General features: G+C 39.5%; 1 long non-coding RNA gene across 3 annotated transcripts; it reads left to right on the forward strand.

Moving 5' to 3' along the window:
- The first annotated feature begins 6819 nt into the window (after positions 1-6819).
- Positions 6820-10070, forward strand: LOC142170765 (uncharacterized). Of its 3 annotated transcripts, none has more exons than XR_012700273.1 (3): positions 6820-8711; positions 9043-9114; positions 9936-10070. It is a non-coding gene; the product is annotated as an uncharacterized LOC142170765 (long non-coding RNA). The 3 variants fall into 3 exon arrangements; XR_012700272.1 differs by having other exon boundaries at positions 6820-7481; positions 8222-8711; positions 9043-10070; XR_012700271.1 differs by having other exon boundaries at positions 9043-10070.
- Positions 10071-10909: the final 839 nt, after the last annotated feature.

The raw sequence follows: 10909 nt of genomic DNA on the forward strand, positions 1-10909 counted from the left end.
GAACCGGGCTGACCCGGCCCCTTTGACACCCTTAGGACAAATTATTGATGGTGTATTTCAGTTAGAGTTTGAGTGGGGGAAGTCTTGGAGTGGTATACTCGTTAGGATATCAGTAAGTGGCATGTATGGGGTGACATGGCTCATGATTTTGCTCAGCACTTTCAGTACAATGTAGACATTATCCGAGACCTCTCCTCCCTATCTCAAATGGAAAAGAAACCCAAGGGAAGTTTTAGGGAGTTTTGGCTCAGATGGAACGAACAAGTTGCTCGGGTCAGTCCCCCGATTGATAGAAAAGATGTTGTTGAGCCCCGCCAATGACAGCATCCAGTGGGCATTCCTGCTAAACTCTTTCTACCTCAATGTCGACCCCATGAATATCACTGAGCTCCACATAATCCACCCTAGTATTATCCTCCGAACAACGTCCGACCATCTATCCAACCACTAGGTCACTCCAAAAGGCGAGCACGAGCACTATAGAATCCCTACTAGCCTCCACAAAATTTTCAAGTGCCCTATAACCCACATTCAAGACAATGGTGTAGAAAGGAACAAAGGTTGAAAGATAATCTTACACTAATAAGAGAGTCCTATGAAAGCTTGTTTGAGAAATTAAAGCATTACGACATGATTGCACCTATTCCTCTAAATTATATAGCCCCACGTGCGAGAAGCTTTGACCATGCTAAAAGTTGTGAATACCATTCCAATGCCCAAGGGCACAATGTTGAAGATTGTCGTGTTTTGAAAAGGGAAATAGAAAGAATGATTCAATAAGGAATAATTGTGGTCCAAGAAAGTAATATCTCAAGTGTCACATATAATCTTCTACAGGTACATGACTACGCACAACTTATTGGGATGGTTTGCAATGACGAAGAGTTGGTCAATGGAGTCAATGAGCCACTTGCTGAAGTTAATGATATTGAAATTGGTAATGGTCTTGGTAATATTGATGTGGAACTCAGTGGCTAAGATGCCGAGCTTGGTAATTGGAAAGATGCTCCTTTCTTGGCTAGCCAGGAGGAGTCTTCGTGGTTTATTTTGTTGTCATTTCTGTTTGTCCGGGTTATTTCAGGGTTGTAATCCGGATATTGTCTTATGACTCAAACCTTTCTATCCTTTTATTTTGCCTAGTTCCTTTAGTCGTAGTAACTCATTTAGTGTTATCTAGGTTTGTTCCAGGGTTGTACCCCAATTTATTTTTCTTGTCTTGTTGTTCAAACCCTTTCACCATCAGTCTAATGCAATTTTCTATTTTCTGTTATTTCTAGTCATTTTTTGTTTAGTTCTCTTCTCCTTTTATAGTTCTTTTTATGTTGGCTCTAATGACATGACATGCATGCATAATTCTAGGTCTGGTCTTAAAATTTAGTTTAATCATGAAGCAATGAAACAATTTTGAAGATGATAGGGATAATTGAGGGAAATAAGTACAGATTTGGACATTTTGAGATCATTTAAAGCCTGAACTGTGTGAAACTGGGGCAGATAATTTGGGGAGTTAATATGGTGGGAAGAATTTGTTAAAAGAGAGTGCACCTCGGACAATGTGAAGCGGGCAAATTTGAGTTCAAATACATCTCAAGTTACGAGATAAAGCCAAGGGAGTTTGCTCCAAACAAACGGAGGGCATCCATTGTAAAGAAGAAATTACCCAACGAGAGTTCGGTACTTGACAAGGCACTAAAAAAATGGAAGGTATATCAATGATATCAGTATCGAAGCTGCAAAAAAAATGTTGTGCATGATCTTCCTTTTTCATTTTCAAGTTGCATGTGTTATACTTGGCATTTTCAGGCATTGCGAGGCCCTCTTTCAGCTGCCCAAACACTTTATACCATTTGGTACACCTTTTGAGCCTATGCTAATTTTCTTGACCACCCCTCTTTTGGAATCAAGTTAGAATCATTAAAAAACAAACAATTCATGTCCCCATATGTTTGTTTTAGAAAGTTCATTCTAAAAGAAAAGTCAAAAAGAAAAAAAAAACACAAAAGAGAAAATAGAAAAAAAAAGAAAAAGAAAAAGAGCAATAAAAACAAAACAAGAATTATTCATGAACTACGTTCGACCTGATTCTTTCTAAGGATACGTAGGCAGCCTCATGGTTCAGTCCCATCAAAATAATAATCAAAAGTCCCAAGGCAAGGAAACTGGGGCAGAAGTTGTGGTTTTGTAAGAGATCTGATTCCAAAAGTTGTAATTTTGAACTCATTCCAGCTGTTTTGAGCTTTCATGATATTCTTTCTTTCTAGCCCTATCCAAAAGCCCACATTATGGTCCAAGGAAAGCTTCCGATCAATCTTTGAGGGATGCCAAGTCAGGAGAGATAGAGTAATGATTCATTAGGGGCAACACTCTGTTCTACACAAGGAAAATGAATAAATGAGAGATTCTTATTGGTGAAAACCTTCACGGGCATCGTAAGTCTATGGAAAGCTGAGAGAAATTAAAATGAGAGAGTCTTATTGGTGAAAACCCTCGTGGGCGCTGTAAGGCGACGGTGAGTTGAGAGATGAACAAATGAGAGAGGTTTGTTTGCGAAAAACCTTCAGGGCGCCACTAGCCAAACAGGGTTGGTGACTTTGCAGAGACATTGGATTAGGGAAACCCCGAGGCATAAAGTATGAAAACTGAAAGGTGATTGGTTGAATGGGCCAGGCTGATTAATCCAAAATACAGGTCATGATCATTGGTGCCAGTTGCCTCACTCAGATAAGTATCTCTTCCTTTTTCTTCCTCAAACAGTCATCCTGCCTCGAATTTTCTTCCTTATTCCTAACTCTCGAAGTCATTGCATTTTATTTTCTTTTGGGTCTACTTCTCTAAGGCTTTTCCAATGTTAGCCTTGATTAAGCAAGTAAGAATGGATTTCAAAGCTTATTACCAACTTCCAAATTGCACAAAGTAAAGTGCGGCCAAAGCATACCAGAAATAGCATGATGCAAAAATGGAAAAAATAAGATGTTAGTGAAAGTTCAAGTGGTCGAGTTGTTTCGTGAATTTAGGGGAAAATATAGAGGTTCAAATTGGAAGGACAGAAATGTAAAATAGCAAGTTGAGTGTAGGGCACTCAGGTCATTCAGGGTCTTGTGGTTGAGGCTCAATCAGAAGGTCAAACAATTCTTTGACAGTCTAAGGCAGCTGATCAGAATAGAGCATGGCAGTAGAAAGGCCACCTTCAGCAAGAATGTTGCAAACTAACCACCACATTTTAAAACTGATAAGATTTTCTTTGATTGAAACAAGGCTAGGAAACCTCAATTGTTCTGGAGGAGCCCTCCGTAAGGAAAGTATGTTCCAGACAGGTTCGGCCATAAATTCTCAGGGCCCTCCTGGATAATGGGACCTAGTTAAATTTCAAGACATTCATAGATAACAAGATTTAGCGTAAGTTCTACCTTTAGAAAATATAATTTAGCTTTAAAAGTTGTCACTCTTAAAAATTTACTTAATTTGAAGTTTTTAGGGCACTCCTGTATAAAGAGATTTAGCTTTTAAATTCTTAGAGATCTTTTGGATAACATGATACGATTAACACTCACAGATGTTCCCGGTACCAAACTAGGGTAGAAAAGTTTCTTTTGTTTTGTTTGTTTTGTTGTAATGGCAGGCGTCCACCTGGAGAACAAGGGAATACAGTTCAAGTTTCGGCAATCAGGTGCCCACCTAGAGAACAAGGGAATGCAGTTCAAGTTTTGGCAATCAGGCACCCACCCGGAGAAACAAGGGAATTCATTTCAAGTAATGGAAGCAGGTGCCCACCTGGAGAAACAAGGGAATTCATTTCAAGTATTGGAAGCAGGTGCCCACCTGGAAAAACAGGGGAATTCATTTCAAAATATTGGAAGCAGGTGCCCACCTGGAGAAACAAGGGAATTCATTTCAAGTGTTGGAAACAAGCGCCCACCCAGAGAAACAAGGGAATTCGTTTCAAGTATTGGAAGCAAGCGCCCATTTGGAGAAACAAGGGAAATCATTTCAAGTATTGGAAGCAGACACCCACTTGGAGAAACAAGGAAATTCATTTCAAGTATTGGAAACATGCGCCCACTTGAAGAAACAAGGGAATTCATTTCAAGTATTGACAGTAGGCACCCCACCTGGATAAACAAGGGAATTCAGTTCAAGTATTGGCATCAGGCGCCCACCTGAAGAAACAAGGTAATTCATTTCAAGTATTGGCAATAGGTGCCCACTTGGAAAAACAAGGTAATTCATTTCAAGTATTGGCATCAGGCGTCCACCTGGAGAAACAAGGGAATTCAGTTCAAGTATTGGTAGCAGGCACCCCACCTGGAGAAATATAGGAATTCATCTCAAGTATTGGCAGCAGGCACCCACCTGGAGAACAAGAGAATTCAATTCAAGTATTGACAACAGGTGTCCACCTGCAGAAATAAGGGAATTCAGTTCAAGTATTGACAACAGGCGCCCCACCTGGAGAAATAAGAGAATTTAGTTCAAGTATTGGCAGCAGGCATCCACCTGGAGAAACAAGGGAATTCAGTTCAAGTATTGGCAGCAGGCGTCCACCTGGAGAAACAAGGGACTTCAGTTCAAGTATCGGCAGCATGCGCCCACTTGGAGAACCAAGGGAATTTAGTTCAAGTATTGGTAGCAGGTGCCCAGCTGGAGAAACATAGGAATTCATCTCAAGTATTAGCAGCAGGCGCCCACCTGAAGAAACAAGGCAATTCATTTCAAGTATTGTAAGTAGGTGCCCACCTGGAGAAACAAGGGAATTCATCTGGAGAAACAAGGAAATTCATTTCAAAGTATTGGAAGCAGGCGCCCACCTGGAGAAACAAGGGAATTCATTTCAAGTATTGGAAACAGGAGCCCACCCGGAGAAACAAGGGAATTCATTTCAAGTATTGGAAGCAGGCGCCCACCTGGAGAAACAAGGAAATTCATTTCAAGTATTGGAAACAAGCGCCCACCTGGAGAAACAAGGGAATTCATTTCAAGTATTGGCAGCAGGCGCCCACCTGGAGAAACAAGGGAATTCATTTCAAGTATTGGCAGCAGGCGCCCACCTGGAGAAATAAGGGAATTCAGTTCAAGTATTGGCATCAGGCGCCCACCTAGAGAAATAAGGGAATCCAGTTCAAGTATTGGCAATAGGCGCACACCTAGAGAAACAAGGGAATTTATTTCAAGAATGGGCAACATGTACCCACCTGGAGAAATAGAGAAATTCATTTCAAGTATTGGCAGTAGGCGCCCCACCTGGAGAAATAAGGGAACTCAGTTCAAGTATTGGCAATAGGCGTCCACCTGGAGAAACATAGGAATTCATCTCCCGTATTGGCAGCATACGCCCACTTGGAGAACAAGGGAATTCATTTCAAGTATTGACAGCAGGCGCCCACTTGGAGAAACAAGGGAAATCATTTCAAGTATTGACAACAGGTGCCCACTTGGAGAAACAAGGGAATTCAGTTCAAGTATTGGCAGCAGGCGTCCACCTGGATAAACTAGGGAATTCAGTTCAAGTATTGGCAGCATGCGCCCACTTGGAGATACAAGGGAATTCAGTTCAAGTATTGGCAGCAGGCGCCCACCTAGAGAACAAGAGAATTCCTTTCAAGTCAATAGAAGACACCCACCTGGAGAACAAGGGAAGTCATTTCAAAATTCAATTCATGTTAGAAGTAGCAGAAGTTCGCAGTAAGAATGCGAGTCAACAGTCCGAGATGATCAATAAAAGTTAGTCTCAATCCAGAATAAACAAAAAAGAGAAAGAAGTGAATAAAAAATGCAGAAGTAGAGAAACATATGACCTGCTCAAGACATGGTTAAAGTCATGAGCACTGCATATTCGGTCTTGATCTGAAAAGCTGAAGAAGAACGAGCTAGCACCTGCAGCTAGCAAGCGCCAAGATTCAAATTTAAAGTCTGCATGAAGAACCATTCAAGACTCAAGATCAAGCTTCAGAATCCTTATAGATAGTAATCTTGTAACTCGTAGTTGACATACTTAGTTAGTCTTTTTCATTTTTGATTTAATAATAGGAATTGCGGACCGGAACCTCAACGGCACCTCAATCGGCTCTCCACATCGGTACTCCATCACTTTTCCTAATTCTGAACTACATGTGGCCTGATTCCTTTATAGCCAAGGATATGTAGGCAGCTCAGATACCAGGGCTCGGCAATATTCTCCTTTCTCTTAGTTTTTGGTTTCTCTAAATAAGGGTCGGGTCAAAAAAACCTATCTCGCCGTTCTTCGTCTGACAACTCTTCGAGTTTCCAGTCAAAGAGGGGCAGCTGTAGACATGTGATTTTTGACCCTCCCCGAGATTTTACATATTTTAGCATATAAAAATTTAGTTTAGGCCTAATATTGCTATTTCAATTAGTTTTGACTCTATTACTTTATTTTGTCACCAAAATGAAATTTACAAAAAATATTTTCTTTATTTAGGTAATTGGTACTTTATCTTGTTACTTTTAGTTTATCTACCTTAAATAAAATTCAAAAATACAAAAATTATTTTATTTGTTACCTTAATGTGTAATTTTAGTATTTTTGCATTATAATATTTACTTAACTAGCATGAATTAGTAATAGTTGTATTTTTAAATTGTTCTTTAGAAAAGAAGAAAAAACCCAAATTCATTTTAAGATGGACATGGTCTTGATTTTAAAGTCAAAATAAGGTCCAAGAGAGGACCATTCTTAGACAAAAGTTGGCCCAAAAATTTAGCCAAGCTCAATTTCTTTATTCTCCAACCCAATAGCCCAAACTCCCCTTAACCAGATAAAAGATATCTTCCTCTCTTAACCTAAGGCTAAAGCCACAGAACACAGGGACAACAGCTAGAACGGAGGAGCTAATATAGAAGAGAGCAACGACGGAGCTCTCTTGAAAAGGACCCCCTCACTGCCCTTAAAAATGAGCAAAAACCTAACATCCTAAAAGTTGGCAACCAGCAACACAAAATGCAAACACACACGCATAAAAGAAAAAGAGCTTCTTCCTCAAAAACTGAGCAGCGACTCGTAGTCTAAAAAAGGGAACGACCTCACTTCATTTTCTTCTTCATCTGGAGTACGCCCAAAGCCAGCGAACTCCATCACCACACACTTAATTGGGAACGAGAGAGAGAGAGAGAGAGAGAGAGAGAGAGAGAGAGAGAGAGAGAGAGAGAGATGATGAGAGAACGAAAAGAAATGGGGAAAACAGAGAAAAAGGGGGACAAAGGCATAATTCTGTCAACAAATTGTGTATGCTAAACGTGACTATCAAAGCAGCCCTCAGATTTTCCCCTTCCTTTATTCCTGTGGCTTTTTCGTTTTCTCTATTTGCAAACTCATCAAAATACAAACCTCGTCATTCTTCATTTGTAATGGCTAAGCTTCGTATTTAATTCACCGTCAAAATCAGCCCTTCAATTAGCACCAAAGTACAGAAAGGCTAACATACAAGCTTGAGGTTCGACGGAATTCCATTTTTTGAGTCAATCGGGTCAGTGTATTTTCGTTTGAGGTCTTGTTCGCGGTTTTGCCTTCTTTTGATTTTGACGTTGTAAAATGATCTAAATTCAGAATAACATCTTACGGTTCATTCTCTTTCTCATTTTTTCTAATTAGTTGCTCGTAACTTGTTGTGATATTAAGAGTGAATTAGCATCTTGTTACGTTAATTTTACGTGTCTATTTTGTAAGATGATTTACTACAATTTCTCTTTAAATCTAAGAATGACTTTAGGGTTTACCAGTTAAAAAATATTCTTTGAAAGCATATATGAATTCAGTGTTGAAGTTTGATTTGTTTCTTAGCAGTTGCTTTTGTGTTAAAGTTTTAATATTCATTGATAAATGGGTTAATTGTTCTAAAAGTAAAATACAACAATTAGGTCGTGGTCATAATGGAAGGAAATTTTCAACATCACACAAAGCACCAAACGCAATGACTAGTCCAAATAACTTGTCATATGTAGAAACAAATATGCTTTAATTTGAGGAAAGTGCAACCTAAAGTGTTTAGTGTTATTTGTCTTTTGGGTGATTTAGGAAAAGGTTAAACGATATGGTGGTATTTCTCATTTTTTGATGCATTCTTTTGTAGTAGGTATTTTGAAGTTGAAATACACGATTTTGATCATTTGAAATACATGATTTTGAATTTCTTAAGTTCATCAAATTTAATTTGGGGTGTGATTTGTGATTTTAGCATTGTTTGATGTGATTTGAGACCTCGAACAGGTCCGTATTATGTTTTGGGACTAGTTGGTAAGATTGGTTGGGGTCTCGAAGACCTCGGGTGGATTTCGGATGGTTAACGGATCAAAATTTGAATTTGAAGAAGAATTGATGCAGCTGGTATCTAGTGTAACCGCACTTGCAAGGTTTTGGCCGTAGGTGCGGAGCTACAGAAGCAGCCCTAGTGTCACAGAAGTGGAAATGGCTGGGTTTGGCTGGGGCGTAGGTGCGACACAGCTTTCGCAAAAGTGAGACCACAGAAGCGGTCCTAGCCCCGTAGAAGCGATCGTGGGCGAGTTAGCTAAGACCGTACCTGCGATAGAGATTTCCGCAGGTGCGGAGCTGCAGAAGCGGGAGTTGGACCACAGGTGGGAGAAGCGAGTTGGGCAGTGTGTTCTTTTAAGCGAGGGCTTAGCTCATTTTCACCATTTTTCCTCCATGGGAGTCAATTTTGGAGCAACTTGGGAGTGTCATTTTCATCACCAAGCATGAGGTAAGTGGTTTCTACTAGTTTTGAGTTAATACTTGAATTATATACGGATTTGAGCATGAAATTTGGTAGAAAATTGGGGGTTTTTGGTAGGAGACCTAGAAATTTATATTTTGGATTTTTACCATGATTTTGGGCATGGAATTGAGAGAAAATCATATATTTGAGTTCGAGAGGTCATGGGTAAACTTCATCTTCGAAAAATTTTAGAATCCGGGCACGTGGGCTTGAGGGCGATTTTGTCAACTTTTCGAGCGAAGTTGGGATTTTATATAAATTGAATTGTTATGAATATTAGGGTGTATTGTTATTGGTTTCCCCGTTATTTGGTTAGTTTTGAAGCGTTGGGGCATTGGTTTGAGTCGTCGGAAGGGCTTGGAAGCCAGTCATTGGACTTCGGAGCGAGGTAAGTCTCCTTTCTAACCTTGTAAGAGGAAATTGTCCCCATAGGTAAAATAATTGGTTATCTGCTTCTATTTGTGGGGGGATACGTACGCACGAGGTGACGAGGGTCCGTGCGTAGCTACTATTATATTTAAGTCCGGGTAGTTAGGACCCAAAAGCATATTTTACTTGGAATATTTGTAATCTTATTGACAGTTTGAATTGCTTAAATCACATCGAATTAGTAAATGAATTTATAAAAAGATTAAACTTCATTTTTGTAAATTGTTAAAAGAGAGTTGGCTTTCTTTGGATAATTGTTCCCTGATGACTTCTTGATTGACTATCTGTGTGTGTTTAATTTTGGAATGGGCCGAATGCCTCGGCAGAATAAATAGATGCATCTATGGTTCATGTCATTCGACCCTCTGGCAGTGCACGATTTAAATATTTGTTGGATCAGGTCGTACGACCTCAGTATGATTTGCGCATGCTTGAGATTTGTAAATTGATATTGCCTCCATGGTCTGAGATAAATTGATAAATAATGGATTATAAATTTGGAGACTCCTAAATGTAAAAGGGGATGTTTACTTGTTTTCTTGACTTACTTGAGTTTATTGCCGCTTTAATGAATCCATGATTATTCGCATTATTTATATATTATTACTGGACCACTAGTAAGTGTCGAAGTCGACCTCTCATCTCTACTTCTTCGAGGTTAGACGGGATACTTATTGGGTATACATTGTTTTCGTACTCATACTATATTTGCTGTACATTTTGTTGCACATGTTCATGTGTGGCTAGTGGCTTAGTGGCGTAGCGGCATGGTTCATGCAGGGACTTAGGAGAGCTGCATCTTGCGAGATGATCCACAACAAGCACAGTCTCCTTCAGAGTATTGTACTGTATCATTTCATTCATGTCCAATTGTATTCCAGACAGTTATTGTATTTTATTTTATTTCCTAGTAAACGCTCATGCACTTGTGACACCGGGTTCTGGGATGATTGTGGGGTATTTGTATTAATTCCTAAACGTTTATTTCTATTTAATTTGAAATGGTTATCTTTTACTAGTAAAATTGAAGGAAAAATTATAGTTTTCAAAATTATTAAAACAAGGCCTAAATTAAGTATTTATGATTGGATTGTCTGATAGCAGTTTCCGGCGCCATCACGACCCTTAGTGGATTTTGGGTCATGACAACATGGTATCAGAGCACTAGGTTCTCTTTGGTCTCACGAGTCATGAGCGAGTCTAGTAAAATCTTGCATATCGGTATGGAGATGTCTGTACTTATCTTCGAGAGGCTACAAGGCTATTAGGAGTACTTCCCTTCTTTATTTCCTCATAGTGCGATTTGATTCCTTTGAGGCTTATGCCCTTGTTTCTTTCCTACTCGATCTTACGCGATGCGAAGCGCTTATTATAAAGCGAGAATTGAATAATCTTAATGGTACTACATATGTGGTACGTGATGTTTCTCCCGGCACAATTGGTTGTGCTATTGTTGTCACCTTGCGGAAGGATATCCTATCATTTCAGCTCTGTAGCTGTACTTTGGAGAGCTTTGAGGCTATGCACAGGTTACTATGATGCTCATGAATGTTTATCGCATGGTATTGATGTGATAGTGGGATGATTGTCCATGCGTGGAAGTAGTGTATAACTTGGAAGGGAGTTCTCTCAATGCATGATTTAGAGATTCTGTATTTTATTTCCGATAATCGGACTATATACGTGCAGGTTTGGGTTGATAGAGTAACGAGACTTGGTGTTTTCAAGTGTGGTGGAATTTTCATCTGTGATGT

This window comes from Nicotiana tabacum, chromosome 16, assembly GCF_000715075.1.
Source record: "Nicotiana tabacum cultivar K326 chromosome 16, ASM71507v2, whole genome shotgun sequence".
Lineage (NCBI taxonomy): Eukaryota > Viridiplantae > Streptophyta > Magnoliopsida > Solanales > Solanaceae > Nicotiana > Nicotiana tabacum.